The sequence below is a fragment of the Desmodus rotundus genome, chromosome X (genome assembly GCF_022682495.2).
Source record: "Desmodus rotundus isolate HL8 chromosome X, HLdesRot8A.1, whole genome shotgun sequence".
In the NCBI taxonomy this organism is placed as follows: Eukaryota; Metazoa; Chordata; class Mammalia; order Chiroptera; family Phyllostomidae; genus Desmodus; species Desmodus rotundus.
Genome location: NC_071400.1, coordinates 49,706,647 through 49,725,239, shown reverse-complemented (window position 1 = coordinate 49,725,239; position 18,593 = coordinate 49,706,647). Strand labels below are relative to the sequence as shown.

General features: G+C 38.2%; 1 pseudogene; it reads right to left on the bottom strand.

The window, feature by feature from the left end:
* Positions 1-5,858: 5,858 nt before the first annotated feature.
* Positions 5,859-8,896, bottom strand: LOC128780023 (ESF1 homolog pseudogene; annotated as a pseudogene).
* Between the last annotated feature and the right edge of the window lie 9,697 nt (positions 8,897-18,593).

The window sequence follows — 18,593 nt, the reverse complement described above, 5'->3', positions numbered from 1 at the left end:
AGCTTTGGCCTATATTTTACTACTTACCTTGAGGAAATCAATTAATTTCTTTGAAACTCCTCTGTAAAAGAGGACACAATTATCTTCATGAGGATTACATGAGAAAACATCTCTAAAACATTCATTCCCTAGTAGATGCTCAATAAATGTTAATGTTATTATCTCAAAAATGTAGACATTGAAAGAGAATGAGGCTACTTGAATATAACTAGATTTTGCCAGAGATTGTCTAACTTGCATTACCTAATTAGAAAAAAATAAGCCTTAGGTAACATGCTATTAAAATTCTGTTTCCAGAAAGACATAATAGATGCCCTACAGTACTTGGGAAATTCCAAAGCCAGATTATCAGATGCAGAATATGCAAAGAAGATACTTAAAAACAGGTTCTAAGAAAAAAGAGGTCAGTGGAGGAGAATAAGGAAATTTTTTGAAAACATTTTATTGCAGAGATCTGTTGTCAGGCTAAGATTCCACAAAAGTGCTTGAGTGAGGGAGATACCTCCTTCATCTCAATGCTAGAAGAAGGTGTTTCATTAGGCAACTCAGACAGCTGGAAATTTGTTCTCTGCAGTCAAGGCTCCATTCCGAGAAAGCTAACATGGCCCTTGGCAGGAGGACAGGGTTGACTGTGTTGGGATTGGTGAGCATTCCCAGAATTTGTTAAGGCAAAGTATGTTTGGGTGTTTCCTGGGAGCAAAAGGGAGGCCATGCAAGAAAGAGAGCCAAGGCGGGGTCACTCCGGACCTTGTCCAATAGAGCCACCTGGTGGGGAGGATAGAACCCGGAAAAAAAAAAAAAAAAAAAGCTGGAGATAACTATTGGATTCCTAGGTGCTGAGGAAGGAGTTGTAAACTAGCAACCTGACTAGAAATGCATCAGCCCAGGTCTCTCAAATTATAAGAAAGAGGTCCTTAAACAACCCAAAGAAGAAAATGAGACCCAGAGAGTTGGAAACTATTCACTCTACCAAGAAAGAAATGGTCCATCCCCTTACTTCTCCTTGTTCCTGCTTCCACCTTGGTAAATGTCCAAAAGAACATTGTGGGGCGAGATATAAAAACATATCATCTCCTCTGTGGGGGAGCTTTGCCTGCACAGCCCCCTGTCCGCCACAGATGAGAATAAGTCTACCAAGACAAGATCTGCTTGAGGAGGAAAGGTGGCTGATGTCTCAAAGGAGAAGGACCAAGAGCCTTTTCCTGAATGGGCTTTTATTGGGTTCAATTTGCACAGGAATACAGGTAAAGCTCATCAATCATTCTCAGGCAGTAAGGATCAAACAATAGATAACATACAAAGAACTCTGAGGGCTTATTCTGAATCAGGGTCAGTTAGCTAAAGGGCTATAAAACTTTGGGAAACAAACTCATTTCAAGGTTGGACCCTTATAAGAAAACTGAGGACATTCTTAGCAAAGCAGGTTTCACAGGATTTTATGCATTCTTTCTTAGGCCTGATAGCCCTGGGGAATCCACCCTTTCCAGCACAGGACCGCACCCACCTCTGGCATTGTTTCAGGCTTAAATCAGGCAGGGGAAGTAAGGCAGCCAAGAGATTAGGAGACTTCTTGCAGACAGAATGAGGACGCAGGCTATGTCAAAGCCGAGGGGCAAGGGTCCATCACCCCATTTTGTTATAGCCCCCCAAGTCCTTCCCTGAGGGCCTCTTCATGACCATGCCTGTCTTAGGTCATTCCTCCCTTTAGGAATCTTACCCGTCATTGGCTAATTGGTCAGGCTCAGGGCCAAGCAGGGTAAGGTAAAGTGGGCAGAGGTGGTGCCCCTGCCAGGGTGATAAGCTTTGTCTCCTTAGTGGCTTATGGTCCCAAGGTCTCTCACTCAGCCTTAGCCATGGGGGTTTACAGCTTCTGAAACCAGGCAGGGTGGTTCCCAACACTCCTCCTTCTTTGACAACAGGTGGCCAACACCTACAGGTTGTAGCATGTGATGAAAGAAGAGACTTTATCTCTGAGTAAAACCTGAATAATTTGATTAATATCTTAGACTCAACGGGTCCTGATTACTGAATCAGGACTGTGTTCAGTGACTCTAAATGATCTTAGGACTCTTTGTTCTTGAAGAAATTAACAGAAAAGTCATGAAATCTGTCCAAATTTTCATCAGGGTCAGGGAAATTTACCCCAATGGAGAACATTTTATTTATATATTGGGAAGCGAAATAAGGTTGTGTTTTGATTCTCTCATAAATTATACTTTTAAAATATTGGTTATACTTATTAATTCATTCCTTCATTCAATGAACATTCACTGCTTAGTATATGTCAGACATTGTGCTAGGACTTGGGCATAGAGTAAAATGGAAATGTAGTCCTCGCCCCCAAATTGCTTTTGGTTTGTGGTAGGGGTCAGCAAACTTCTTCTGTTAAGAGCCAGATAGTAAATATTTCAGGATTTGTGGGACACTTAAGATCTCTCTTAGATATTCTTCTTCTTTTCTTAACCTACTGTATACAAAATGCCAAAACCATTCTTGAGAGCTATACAAAAAGAGGTCATGGGTCAGATTTAGCCCGTGAGACTTAATTTTCTGGCTCCCAATGTGTGAAAGAAACAGATTTTTAAAAACTACCAATTATCATACATTTATTATAATTGAAGATGTGTTTAGGACACATAAGGGGGAGACATAGAAGAGCATTACTTAACTCTGACTGGGGAATGCAGGCTTTCAGGAAGTGGCAATGTTGATCTGAAACCTGAAGGATGAGTAGGACCTAGTCAGGGTTAAAAAAATCCAAGTGGTATTCAAGGTGGATGGACTACCTGTAAAGAGGCACCAAAGCTTTGCAGAGTATGGTTCACTTTAGAAACTATAAAAGGGGAAACTGAACCTTTCAGAGGTAAAGTAGTTTACTTGAGGTCACACAACTAGTCAGTGATGGAGCCTAAACTCTTAACCCAGGAATGTCTGACTCTAAATCCATGCTTTTAACCTCTGTATCACACTCCTACCCTGGGACTGAGGCTATGTCTAAGATCTGCTTCTTAGTATTTGCAAATCAGCTATTCTGTCTGGCTCACTTCTGATTTCCCTTGGGGTGAAAATGTCAAAGTTCTAACAGGACTTGCAAGCCTTAAAAATAAGATAGTGAATAATAATGTCAGGTTCTCTTGATTAGAATTCTAATTCTCCCTTAAAAAAAAAAAAAAACCCAAAAACTTCCACCCCCAAAAACCGAGTATACACTATCAAATTCAGTTTGTTTACTTCATCCTTACAGGAAGGTTTTTTTTTTCCCCCTGCAGATAGCTAAGCTTTAGCACTGCGATAATGTAATTTCTTTCCTTCTCAATATAAATTTAGACACCTAGAAGGGATAGTATCCTTCGGCTTGCACTACATACTGGTTCAAGTACTGTTCCTATCTTTATAACTTACATTGATGACCTTGGACAAGGCAATTTACTCAGCACAGATTATATTTGTCAATTTTTTTATTGATTACTTGATGGATTTTCATTGCGGTACCATGAATTGGAGAACTGGGTTAACCATGCAGTAACCCCTCCTTGAAAACACTCACCTTGAAACCTACCATGTACTCTTGGAGTCAGCAAGAATAGGGGTTGAAATGAGGAGGAAAAAGGAATGGGAATGGTTCCACCTCGTTGTTGCTGGCCTTCCAGTGGCCAATGTTTTTATTATTATTATTATTATTGTTCAGTTACAGTTGTCTGCATTTTCTCCCCACCCCTCTGCCCCACCCCAGCCAAACCCACCACCCTCCCCCTCCTCCACCCTCCCCCTTGGTTTTGTCCATGTGTCCTTTATAGTAGTTCCTGAAAACCCCTCTCCCCACTATCCCCTCTCTACTCCCCTCTGGCTATTATTAGATTGTTCTTAACTTCAATGTCTGTGGTTATATTTTGTTTCCTTTCTTCTTTTGTTGATTATGAGAACATTATGCTAAGTGAAATAAGCCAGGCGGTGAGGGACAAATACCGTATGATCTCACCTTTAACTGGAATATAATCAATGCTTCTTAACTAGGGCTGTGTTTTATCTCCCCAGATACACAGGATCTTGACTCTAATCCTGGACATTCTGCAGGAATGAGACCTGAGAATATATATTTTAAATTTATTTTTGTTATTATTCTATTACAGTAGTCCCACTTGAGACTATATATTTTTAACAAGCTACACAGGTTAAGAACCACTGCCTTGGGGAACAAACAGGTAGTTACCTAATGAACTGACTGTACTAAAAAATATATCACACACTGTTGGTCTATGCATAGAATTTCTGCTTATTTTGCAGAAATAGAAAAATAATCATAAAATTCATATGAAACCATAAAAGACTCTGAATAGCCACAGAAATCTTAAGAAAGAAAAACAAAGCTAGAAGTGTAACATTTCCTGATTTCAAACTACATTACAAATATATTGTAATCAAAAGAGAATGATACTGGTATAAAAACAGACATGTAGACCAATGGAGCAAAATCAAGAGCCCGGAAATAAACACATGCATATGAAATCAACTAATCTTTGAAAAGTGGGCCATTAATACTCAATGGAGAAAAATCATCTATTTAATAAAATGTATTGGGAAAGCTGGATATTTACATGCAAAAGAATGAAAATGTACTACTATCTTATACTACTCACAAAAATTAAATCAAAATGACATTAAAATATAAGACCTGAAACTCCTAGAAGAAAAGAGAAAAAAGCTCCTTGACATTGATCTTCACAATGAGTTTTTGGATATGATACCAAAAGCACAAGCATCAAAAACAAAAATAAATAAGTAGGACTACATCAAATTAAAGCTTCTGCACAACAAAAGGAATGATCAGCAAACTAAAAAAGCAATCTATGGAATGGGGGAAAATATTTGCAACAAATATATACCTGATAAGAGGTTAATAACCAAAATACATAAGGGGCTCATATAATTCAACAACAACAAAAACAATAATTTAATTATAAAAGTGGGCAAACAACCTGTATAGACATTTTTAAAAATTTTTATTTTTGTTCAATTACACTTGTCTGCATTGTCTCCCCAACCCTCCACCCCACCCCAGCCGAACCCACCTACCACCCCTACCTCCACCCTCCCCCTTGATTTTGTCCATGTGTACTTTATAGTAGTTCCTGTAAACCTCTATCCCCACTGTACCCTCCCCACTCACCTCTGGTTATTGTTAGATTATTCTTAACTTCAATATCTCTGGTTATATTTTGTTCCCTTTTTTTCTTTTATTGATTATGTTCCAGTTAAAGGTGAAATCATATGGTATTTGCCCCTCACCGCCTGGCTTATTCACTTAGCATAATGCTCTCCACTTTCATCCATGCTGTTGCAAAGGGTATAAGCTCCTTCTTCCTCTCTGCTGCTTAGAATTCCATTGCGTAAATGTACCATAGTCTTTCGATCCACTCATTTGCTGGTGGGCAATTAGGTTGCTTCCAGTACTTGGCTATTGTAAATTGTGCTGCTATGAACATTGGGGTGCATAGGTTCTTTTGGATTAGTGTTTCAGGGTCCTTAGGGTATAATCCCAGCAGCGGAATTGCTGCGTCAAGGGGCAGTTCCATTTTTAGTTTTCTGAGGAAATTCCATACAGTTTTCCACAGTGGTCTAACCAGTCTGCATTCCCACCAACAATGGACTAGGGTTCTCTTTTCTCCACATCCTCTGCAACATTTCTTTGTTGATTTGTTTATGTTAGCCACTCTGACCGGTGTGAGGTGGTACCTCACTGTGGTTTTAATTTGCATCTCTATGATGGCTAGTGATGCTGAGCATCTTTTCATATGTCTCTGGGCCCTCTGCATGTCTTCCTTGGAGAAGTGTCTGTTCAAGTCCTTTGCCCATTTTCTTTTCTTTTTTTTTTTAAAATAAAAATATTTTGCACTTTTATTTACAAGTTAATTTCAAAAACAAACTATAATAAACATGATCAAACAATAAAGAAAGTTAATGGCTTCCATCCATTAGGGCTAAAAAAGTTAATTTGGCACTGTTCTGTTCTATTTTTCCATAGAATTGTAAAGTCTTTGAAAGAGGCTACACCTTAGAATAATCTTCTAGTATGAATTAAATTTCATAAAATATAAAAACTTTATAAATCCTATAAAGCACAAATCTGTCAATCATCCACAATTAAGTCTACCTATTATAATGAGAGAAATTTTTCAATGGTCAGAATAAGATAATATTATTCATATTCCTGAAAGGTAGCTCTGTTCCTAATAAATATTCTTTCTACCACTTGTGTGAACTTTAGGGAGATCACATTCTCAATCTGAAAACAACATACAGCTATTTGACTTTTTGTTTTTTTCTTGCTTGAAACTGCTCTGTTTTGTTTTTCACCGATTTAATCAATATTGACAAGGCAGGATCAATAGACTTCTTTTGTGACTCCTTCTGAATTTCACTCTCTTTTTTCTTTATTGCCTCAGTAAGTGCTTGTTCTTTTTGTTCTCTCTGTCGGGCTTTCTCCTCAGGGATTTTTTCCATAGCTTTTGTTTTCTTGAAATTAGGATCTGAAGGATCCAAATTGAACAAGTGGGAAGTATACATTGCCTGAAATCGTGAATCCTTAACATTTACCTCGAAGTCATCTTCTAATAATTCCTTCTTTTTCATAAGCTGTTTTTTCTTCTTTTTGCTCAGATTCTGGTGTTCTACAATCTTGTTGTAATTGAAGTGTTTCTTGCTCTCTTCCTCCTCATCCATCATGAGCAAAGCCATTTCAGCCTTCTGTTTTTCTATTTCAGCTTCTTCCTCTGGAGATGTGCTATCTTTTGCAGATTTCATTGATTTTTTCTTTTCTTTTATACCTATTTTGTTAGCTTCTTCAGCAAAGTATGGGTCATTCAAATCAACATCAGAGGGAAGTTCATCTTCACTGGCCTCTTCAGCAAGAGCCTTCTGTTTCTTTTTTAGTCTTTTTTTCTCTTTTTTCTTCTCTAAAAATTGTTCCCAAGGGGTCAGTTTATCCTTTCCTTCCAATTTGTTTTTAACCATTTCTTCTGCACTTTCTTTAAGACCTGGAACCCACTTAATTTCCATTTCCATATCATTTGCTTTGCTTTGCTTTTTCTTGAATAATCTGCAAGAGTTGTCTATATTTAGCAATTTGTTCTTCCTCATCTTTCTGACTCTTTTTTGTTTTCCCATCTTCTTCTACAGTGACTTCATCATTACCTTGCAGCCCATCTTCTAACTCCTCTTCATCTTCACTAGAGGAAGCTAAATAAGCTTGAAAATCCATGTCCAAAAGTTCTTCCTTTTTAAACTTCCTGTTGAGTGTTGTAATTCTTTCATGATCGGTCTCATCCCAAGTGATCTCCACCGTTGATGTTCCCATTGCAGAAGATGTGAAATATTTTGGTTTATATGCTGTTAAATCCACTTCTGAGGCTACGTCCTTGGGCTCATCATCAAAAGTAGTATCATCTGGTATAAACCTTAGATCTACAAATGAACAACTACTTTCAAATTCCAGGCCATCACAATCCTCATAAATTTTAGCAGCTGTTTCAGGAGAATCACAGTCTACTACTGCATAATAATACTTCAGTCGTTTAAATTGATAATCTCTCAATTTTTCTCTAGAGGTCCAGTCCTTTTCAGGGGCATCTTCAGGAATACTTAATAATTCTACTGGTCCTTGAACTTGTTCTTCCTTCATCCTCTCCTTTCCGAACTCCGAAGGATATATCTTTACAGAGAATATAACACCTCCTTTAGGTTTAAATGAATTGAACAGAGCAAGCAAATCTTTTGCTTTTAATCTATCCCAGTCCATGTTGCAAACTGCTAATCGATGTGTAATCTCATCACCCCGAGGAGCATCTTTATCTAGTTCTCTCCAAGCATGCTCAAAACCAGATTCCTCTGGAAGTAGATCTGCCATATCTTCTTCATCTTCAGAGCTAGTTTCTATATTTCCTTTACCTCTTGCAAGATCAGGGCCACTGTCACTTTCATCATCATCCTCACTAACATCATTTTCATCCTCCTCTTCCTCATCACTTTCACTTTCATCATTGTTATCATCATCAGCTGAATCTCTGCCAATGTTTGTAATTCCATCTTCAGATTCTTCATCACTTGCTATTCCTCTAGCACTTTCTAAATCTTCCTCCAGAGCATCTTTATCAAACATTTTATCACCTGCCGAATTTTCATAACCATCACTGTGTCTTGCCACTATGAGTGGAACAACTGACTGCATTTCTCTTCCTGTTTCAGAATACTCGATCTTGGGAGATTTCACAATTTCGGAAGTGCCTGAGTCTACTGTCCTTACTATTCCTTTGGGACACAAGTCTGTATTATGTTGAAAAAAATTTTTTTCCGTTTTGTACTTTTTGTTATAAAGCCTTCACTATCTTTCTTGGGACTTATTTTTGAATCTACCTTCTTCGATTTACAGGAGATGTTCATTTTCTGAATTATGTCCGAGTTATCTAAATTGTATTATTTCCAGAATCCTTTTGGTTAATTTTCTTGGCTTCTTTCTTTTTCTCCTCAACTACATTTTTTGACTCTATTTCATTTTTCCGTTTTTTTTTTCTTCTTTATTTCCTTGTGGTTCAAAGCTTTGTTATCTTCACCAGAGAGATCTGAATCAGAATCTGAAAGGCCGTAAAAGCGTTTCAAGTCCTCTGTAGTGCTGTGGTTGATTGGGCGTCCTCTTTTATCCACAGCATAATTCAGCTTGAACTTTTTGTCATGAAACATTGCACGAAATCTATTGTCAATTTTGAGTTTTCGATCCTTTTCTGGCATATCCCAAAATCTTGGATCCTTTGTAACCCGCTTAAACCGCTGGTCACTCATTACTTCTTGTTTAAACGCCATTTTTAAATGTCTGACTGGACAAGTACTTGAAACCAAATCTTCCAAAGTGGGGAACACCAGGGTGGTCCCGGAACGAATCCCCTAGCTGCCAAAAGTCAGGACGCTGCTATTGGACTGAGGTCCCTCGAAATGACCCTGATAAGTCCAGAAAGGCAAGGAGGGAGGGTGCAACCATCACGATTCCTGTCAGAAACTGGTTCTGCCCCGTTCACAGCTCTAGTTGAACCCTACACCCCTCACCCTTTCCCCATTTTCTAATTGGGTTGTTTGTCTTCCTGGAGTGGAATTGTATGAGTTCTTAATGTATTTTGGAGATCAGGCCCTAGTCTGAGTTAGCATTGGCAAATTTGTTTTCCCATTCTGTTGGTTCTCTTCTTATTTTAATGCTGTTTTCTTTAGCCATGCAGAAGCTTTTTATTTTGATGAGGTCCCATTTGTTTATTCTTTCCTTTATGTCCCTTGCTTTAGGGGACATGTCTGTGAGGATGTTGCTGCGTGGAATGTCTGAGATTTTCCTGCCAATGTTTTCCTCAAGGACTTTTATGGTGTTACGACTTATATTTAAGTCTTTTATCCATCTTGAGTTTATTTTTGTGTATGGCGTAAGTTGGTGATCGAGTTTCATTTTTTTGCATATAGCTATCCAGATCTCGCAACACCATCTGTCGAAGAGGCTGTTTTTGCTCCATTTTATGCTCCTCCCTCCTTTGTCAAATATTAATTGACCGTAAAGGCTTAATATTTCTGGGCTATCTGTTCTGTTCCATTGGTCTATGTGCCTGTTTTTATGCCAGTACCAGGCTGTTTTGATTACAGCGGCCTTGTAATACAGTTTGATATCAGGTATTGTGGTCCCTCCCGCTTTGTTCTTCTTTCTCAAAATTGCTGCAGCTAGTCGGGGTCATTTATGGTTCCATATAAATTTCTGAAATGTTTGTTCTATATCTGTGAGATATGTCATGGGTACTCTAAAAGGGATTGCATTGAATCTATAAATTGCTTTGGGTAGTATGGCCATTTGGATGAAGTTAATTCTTCCAATCCATGAGCATGGTACATGCTTCCATTTGTTTGTGTCTTCCTTAATTTCTTTCTTCAATGTTGTGTAGTTTTCTGAGTACAGGTCTTTTACCTCCTTGCTTAGGTTTATTCCTAGGCACTTTATTTTTCTTGTTGCTATATCAAATGGGATTTTTTTCCTGATTTCTGTTTCTGCAGTTTCATTGTTGGTGTACAGGAATGCCTTTGATTTCTGAGTATTGACTTTGTATCCACCTGTTTTGCCAAATTCATTTATTAGGTCGAGTGGTTTTTTGGTGGAGTCTACAGGATTTTCCATGTACACTATCATGTCATCTGCAAACAGTGACAGTTTCATTTCCTCCTTTCCAATTTGGATGCCTTTTATTGCTTTTTCTTGTCTGATTGCTGTGGCTAGGACTCCCAATACTATGTTGAAAAGGAGTGGTGAGAGAGGGCATCCTTGTCTTGTTCCTGATCTTAGTGGCAAAGCTCTAAGTTTTTGTCCATTGAGTATGATGTTGGCTGTAGGTCTTTCATATATGGCCTTTATTATGTTGAGGAATGCTCCCTCTATTCCCACTTTGCTGAGTGTTTTTATCAGAAATGGGTGCTGTATCTTATCAAATATTTTTTCTGCATCTATTGACATGCTAATGTGATTTTTATCATTTGTGTTGGTTATGTGATGTATTAAGTTTATTGATTTGCAAATATTGTACCATCCTTGCATCCCTGGGATGAATCCCACTTGGTCATGGTGTATGATCTTATTCATGTATTGCTGGATGCGGTTTGCCAATATTTTGTTGAGAATTTTAGCATCTAAGTTTATCAGCGATATTGGCCTGAAGTTTTCTTTCTTTGTTGTGTCTTTATCAGGTTTTGGGATTAGGATGATGCTGGCTTCATAAAAGTTTGGGAGTTTGGGAGTTTTCCATCAGTTTGGACTTTTTCGAATAGTCTGAGAAGCATAGGGCTTAGCTCTTCCTTAAATGCTTTGTAGAATTCTCCTGTGAAACCATCTGGTCCAGGGCTTTTGTGTGTTGGACTTTTTCGATTACTGCCTCAATTTCATGTGCCGTTATTGGTCTGTTAAGGTTTTTTGCTTCTTCTTCTTTCAGTTTTGGAAAATTATATTTTTCCAGAAATGTGTCCATTTCACCTAGGTTTTCAAATTTCTTGGCATACAGTTCTTCGTAGTAATTTCTTACAATCCTTTGTATTTCTGTGGTATCAGTTGTAATCTCTCCTCTTTCATTTCTGATTGTGTTTATTTGGATCCTCTCTCTTTTTTTCTTGATGAGCCTACTTAAAGACTTGTTGATTTTTTTTTTTTTCCTTTCAAAGAACCATCTCCTGGATTCATTGATCCTTAGAATTGTGCTTTTAGTCTCTATGTCATTTAACTCTGCTCTGATCGTTGTTCTGGGCTGTCTTTGTTGTTCCTCAAGTTTTCTAGGCATCGGTTTAGGTGATTTGTTTGAAATGTTTCTATCATTTTAGTAGGCCTGTATTGCTATGAACTTCCCTCTCAGGACTGTCTTTGCTGTGTCCCATAAGTTTTGGGTTGTTGTGAGTTCATTTTCGTTTCTTTCCATAAACTTTTTGATTTCTCCCCTAATCTCATTCTTGACCCTTTCATTATTTAATAGTATGCTGTTCAATCTCGATGATTTTGAGTGTTTTGAGTTTTTTCCTTTGGGGTTGGTTTATAGTTTCACTCGCTTGTAGTCAGAGAAAATGTTAGATATGATTTTAATTTTCTTGAATTTGTTGTGGCTTGCTTTGTGTCCTGTCATGTTGTTTACCTTTGAAAATTTTCCATGTACACTTGAAAAGAATGTGTAATTTGCTTCTTTGGGATGAAAATCTCTATATATATCAGTTAAGTTCATTTCATTAGGGTACTGTTCAGTGCCACAGTATCCTTCTTGATATTTTGTTTGCAAGACCTGTCCTTTTTTGACTGTGGGATGTTAAAGTCCCCTACTATAATTGTGTTGCTGTCAATATCTTTCTTGAAGTCCTCCAAGATTTTCTTTATGTATTTGAGTGCTCCTATGTTCGGTGCATATATATTTACAATGTTAAGTCTTCTTGGTGGATTCTTCCTTTGAGTATTATGAAGTGACCTTCTGGGTCTCTTTTTATGGCCCTTCTTTTGAAGTCTATTTTGTCTGATATGAGTATTGCTATCTGGCTTTTTTTTCTTGTTCATTTGCTTAGAAAATTTGTTTCCAGGCCTCACTTTTAGTCTGTGTGGGTCTTTTGTCCTGAGGTGGTTCTCTTGTTGGTAGCATATGTGTGGGTCATGTTTTCTTATCCATTCAGCTGTTCCACGTGTTTTGATTGTAGCATTAAACCATTTACATTTAAGTTTATTATTGATAGGTATTTATTTATTGCCGATTTTTTGAACCTGTTTTTTTCCCTCTTTCTCTCCCTCTTTTCCTTCCTTTCCTTACAGCAGCCTCTTTAGCATCTCTTGCAAAGCTGGTTTGAAGTGGGGGCTGGGTGCGCGTATTCTTTTAGACTTCTTTTGTCTGGGCAACTCCTTATTTGGCATTCTATCTAGATTGAGAGATGAGACGTGCTGGGTAAAGTAGTCTTGGTTGCAGGACTCTGGTTCTCATTACTTGGAATATTTTTTTGCCAGTCTCTTCTGGATTGGAGCATTTCCATTGAGAACTCAGTTGCTAACCTTATTGGGGTTCCCTTGTATGTTACTTCCTGTTTCTCCCTTTGCTGCCTTGAAGATTCTCTCTTTGTCTTGGAAATTTGCCAGTTTAATTATGATGTGTCTTGCAGTGGGCCTCTTTGGGTTGCTCTTGCTTGGGACTCTCTGTGTTTCCTGGATTTGTGTTACTTTTTCTCTCATCTGATTAAGGAAATTTTCCTTCATTAGTTTTTCAAACACGTTTTCTATCCCTTGCTCTTCTTCTTCTCCTTCTGGTATCCTTATTATACAGATATACTACTTTTCATGTCCTGCATTTCCCTTAACTCCTCTTCATTCTTTCTGAGCCTCTTTTCCTTTTCTTGCTCTTTCTGGGTGTTGGTTTCTACTTTGTCCTCCAGCTCGCTGATCCGATCCTCTGCTTCATCAAGTCTGCTTTTCATTCCTTCTACTGTGTTCTTCAATTCAGAAATTGTGTTCTTCATTTCCTCTTGGCTCTTGTTGATAGTTTCTATTTCCTTTTTCATGTTGATATAGTTTGCAGTGAGTTCATTGTAGTTTCCATGTAGTTTCTGGTAGTTCTCTTTGAACTCAGAGAGCTCAGTGACCTTCCTGATGACCATTGCTTTGAGCTCAGTATCTGATAGTTGACTTGCCTCTCTTTCAGTTAGCATTGTTTCTGAGGCTTCCTCCTTTCCTTACATTTGGGAATTGTTTCTTTGTCTTCCCATTGTTTGTGAGACTCTTCTTGTTAGCCTCTGCTTCTTAAATCGATCTGTTCTGACTCCCTGGGTTTATGGTATGAACTTCCATGCTAGAATGCCAGTGGGATTTAGTGGTGCCTTCTCCTTAATCTCCTGTGCTCGCCTCTCTTGGGCTGTTGTTTATGTTGGCTCTGTGTATGTCTTTGGGTTTTGATTGTTGTTGGGTCTTTCTTTGATGGGTCCTTCCTTTGGTCTGGTTAATTGAGGGTCCCTCCATCCACCATGTCTTGTTTTCTGTTGTGCAGATGTGGACAATTTGTGTTGAGGCTGATTCTTCTGTGTGTACAAGGTTTTGAGGCTTCTCTCTCACTCTTGGTCAGTTGTTTGTTGTGAGTAATTTCTCCACTATTTAGTTGTATTTCCAGCTCAGTCCTGGATAGAGGTTGGTGTGGTTTACAGTCACTTCTTCACCTTCTTCCCTTTTTATGTGTTGGTGGTTCCTTTGTTGGTGGGTTTCCTCTTCCAGGAGGTGTACTGGCATCCACTGCTCCCACCTTGCAAGTTCTCTGGGGTTGAAAATGAAATTTGTCTCACTGTCTTGGTTATTAGGATGATCCTTGTTTAGGTCTAACTCTGGTCTTTTCAGAGCTCCAGGTTTTATTGTGTCACCTGTGGGAAAAGGAGGAAAAAAAAGGGAAGGCAGGAAAAAAGAATAGAGAAGGAAAGGAATGAAGGAAGGAAGGAAGAAGGAGTAAAAAAAGATCAGAGGAAAGAAAAGAAGAAGGAATTGTGACAAAAATTAAAATTAAAAAATAAATAAAGAAGGCAGGAAGAAGGAATACAAAAGTAAAGGAGGGAAGGAAGAAGGAATAAAAAAAGAAAGAAGGACAGAGAAGAAGAAGGAATTAAAAAAAAAAGTCTTCTGCTGGTTTTTAACAGGTCAGGCCAGTTCTGCTGGTCTTCCTGTCTGTTAACCGGGAGGGGGTGGGTGTAGGGATTGGTTTCACTTTTCTCCCTTCCTGAGCCACACTCTTTGCTGTTGTCCAGCCTCCAGTCCAGTTCCTCAGGGTCCTTCTGCTCCCCACTATGCCTTTAGTCCACCAGTTCTGCTTTCCTTGAGTTTCACCAAGTAGGGGCAACTCACACTCCACCTTCTTGCTCTTTGCTGTCATAGATGCTAGGGTCTCTCGGTGCTCCTTCAGGGTAGTTCATCCCCCTACTGATTCAAGTCTTTCCGGTGACTGCAGTCTCCCCTATCCCTGCAACTCCCCTCTGCTGGGCGTTCTGCTTTTCTCCTAGAGAGCGAGTAGGCCCTGCAGGGCTCTGTGCACAGGGGCTATGTGGGAGGTGTTCAGTCCCCGGTACTTCAGGTGTGGTTGCCTGTGGGCAGCCAGGCCACTGATTGGGGTGTGCACCAACCTGGGCTTTGGGTCTGTGTGCCCAGGCAGCAGGGCCTCTGATCTGTGTGCTCACCCACCCTGGGCTTCAGGTGTGTGCTGCGGCTGCTTATCTGGTGTTCACAGTCCAGGGGCTGAGATGGTGGGGGTGCAAGAGGCCATGGCTGAGGAGAATTCTCTAAACAGCTGCTGAGTGCCTGTATTTTCTCTTTTTCTTTTCAAGAAATTCCTCCTATTCAAGCCCCCAGGTCCAAACAAGCACCTGTCCTCTCACACAGCCCAGCCTGGCTCTCTCCCAAGAATCTTGCAGCAGACCCTGTGGCCCCAGCCAGGGGCTTGAGCTGCCCTGGTCCCCGCACTGGTCCCAGGGATCTTATTGTCCTTAAGCACTCTTCTTACTGTCTGATTTTTCAATGTCTTCTACAATTTTTGGTCTCCAGTCTTCATATATGCTGGAATACCATTGGCTGTTCATTCTGTTCCTCAGATCAGCTAGGTATTTCATTGGTGCTGAGGGGAAGTGGACTCTGCTCCCACCTATCTCACCACCATCTTCATCCAAAAAACCCCGACATTTTTCCAAAGAAGATATACAAATGGTCAACAGGTGCATGAAAAAGTGCTCAATCTCATTCATCATCAGGAAAATGCAAATCTAAATCATAGTGAGAAATCATCTGAGCTTTGTTAGAATGGCTATTATCAAAAAGATAAGAGAGAAGTGCTAGCAGGGACGTGGAGAAAAGGAATCCCTGTGCACTCTTCATAGGAATGTAAATTGGTGCAGCCACTATGGAAAACAATATGGCAGTTCCTCAAACAATATGGCAATTAAAAATAAAAGTACTATGTGATCTACCAATCCCACTTCTGTGTATGTATCCAAAGGAAAATAAATTATTATCATTGCAGCATTATGAACAATAACAAGACATGAAGACAATCTAAGGGTCCATTGATGGATGAATGTATATGAAATATTATTCAGCTATAAAAAGAAGGAAATGCTGCCACTTGTGACAACATAGATGAAACTTGAGGGCATTATGCTAAGTAAAAAAAAGTCAGAAAGAGAAAGACAAATACTATATGATATCACTTATATGTACAATGTGGAAAAACTTCTAACTCATAGAAACAGAGAGCCAGTGGGTGTTTGCCATTCAGGCAGAGGGGGTGAAGGAAGTGAGTGAAAATGGTGAAAGGGAACAAACTTCCAGTTATAGGATGAATAAGTCCTGGGGATGTAATGTACAACATGGTGACTATAGTTAATCATACTGAGTTTGTGTACTTGAAAGATGCCAAGGAAGTGCATCTTAAAATATCTCACCATAAAAAAATAACTATGTAAGTTAGTAACTGTAAAGTGGTGGATGTGATAACTAACATTATGGTGGTAATCACTTTGCAATGTATATGTATATCAAATTATCACATTGTAAAGCTTAAACTTACACATATTATATGTTAACTATATGTTCATAAAGCTGGAAAATAAAAGGGAATTCTGCTTAAGAAGGAAGTATAAAGAAGTTCACTGACCTAATGTTTCAGTACCCTGAAAAATGAGCTTTTATTTCTAAATTGGTTAAATGCTATCAGAGCAATGAATATGATGCTCTTTAGTGTTATATTGGGTTGGCTAAAAAGTTCATTTGTTTTTTTCTGTGATGGCTCTAGTAGTGCTTAGTTTTCTTTAAGTTCATTGGAAACAATTTTGTTAGATTGTGTCAGCTGTCATATCAGCATGTATATAAAAAACATCAGAACTGGTGAATTTTTGTGTAGCCATTTTAATATTGAAGAAAATATGCAACATTTTTGGCATATTATGCTTTATTATTTCAAGAAAGGTAAAAACTCAACTGAAACACACACAGAAAAGATTTGTGCAGTGTATGGAGAAGGTACTTTGATTAATCAAATGTGTCAAAAGTGGTTTGCGAAGTTTCATGCTGGAAATTTTTCGCTGGATGATGCTCCACAGTCGGGTAGACCAGTTGAAGTTGATAGCAATCAAGTCGAGGTATTAATTGAGAACAATCAACATTATACTAGGTGGGAATCAGCCAACATACTCAAAATATCCAAATTAATAAACTTATTGGTCAGAATGAAAAATGTATCTTTCACAGAAAAAAACATACAGATTTTTGGCCAAACCAATACATCCAGGAGAAATGAAATAAATAGCAAAGTGAGAGTTCAAATTCTAATCAAAACAAGTTTATGTATGCTAATAAGTTAGACTGCAGGCAGATTACATGCGTGTATTTCTTTTTTATTTTTCAATTACAGGTTATATTCACTATTATTTTGAACTAGTTTCAGGTGTACAGCATAGTGGTTAAACAATCATGTACTTTACAAAGTGGTCCCCCTGATATTTCAAGTTCCCACCTGACACCACACATATTACAATATTATTATAATATCATTAACTATATTTCCTATGCTGTCCTTTACATCCTTATGACTATTTTGTGACTTAAGAAGATCAAAATTATTAACATTAAAATGGCAATAAATTCACAAATAATTGAATCCAAATAACAAACTGAGTAAAAGAGCAGAACAAGAACAGAATCATAGATATGGAGACCATTTGGAGGATTATCATTTGGGAGGGGGAAGGAGGAAAATACGGGGAAAGGTACAGGGAACAAGAAGCATAAATGGTAGGTACAAAATAGACAGGGGGAGGTTAAAAATAGTATAGGAAATGGAGAAGCCAAAGAACTTATATGCATGATCCATGGGCAAGAAGTAAGGGGGGATTTCTGGAGGGAATGGGGGTACTGGGTGGAGGGGGCAAAAGACAAAGACTGGGAAAACTGTAGTTGCATAATCAATAAAATATATTTTAAAAATATTAAATAAAACCTTGCCACTCCCCATAAAAAATCCAATGTGTACTTCTTAATCCCTTAATCTCTTTCACCTAGTCCCCCAATTTCCTTCCCCTCAGTCAATCATCAGTCTGATCTCTGTATCTGTTTCTATATTTTATGTTCATTTATTTGGTTTCAAACTCCACATATAATAAAATCAAATGATATTTGTCATTCTTTGTCTGACTTATTTTACTTAGTATACTATCCTCTAGATCCATGCATACTGTCTCAAATGGTATCATTTATTCTTTTTTACGACCAAGTAATAGTCCATTGTATATATGTAACATTTATTTATCTACTTGTCTATTGGGATGCTTCCATTTCTTGGCCATTTTAAATAACAGTGCAATTAACATAGGGGTGCATATAATTCTTTTTAATTAGTGTTTTAGGTTTCTTTGAATATATACCTAGAAGTGGAATCACTGGGTCAAAAGGCAGTTCCATTTTTAATTTTTTGTGATAGTGTTTTCTATAGTGGCTGTATCAATCTGCATTCCCAACAATAGTGCATGAGAGTTCCCTTTTCTCTACATTCTCAACACCTGTTGTGTGTTGATTTATCGATGATAGCCATTCTGACAGGCGTGAGGTGATATCTCAGTGTGGTTTTAATTTGTATTTCTCCGATGATTAGTGACAATGAGCATCTTTTCATATATCTATTGGCCACAGTATGTCTTCTTTGGAGAGTGTCTATTCAGATCCTTTGTCCATTTTTAATGGGATTTTTTTTTGGTGTTGAGTATTATGAGTTTTTAAAATAAATTTGGGATATTAACACCTTATCAAATATGTCATTGGTGAATATGTTCTCTTATTCAGTAGGCTATCTTTTTTGTTTTTTTATTGTTTCTTTTGCTGTGCAAAATTTTTTAGTTAATGTAGTCCCATTTGTTTATTTTTTCTTTTTGTTTCCCTTGTCCAAGGAGATATTTCCAAAAAATATTGCTAAGAGAAATGTCAGAAATTTTACTGCCTATGTTTTCTTTTAGTTTTATGATTTCAAGACTTACACTGAGGTGTTTAATCCATTTTG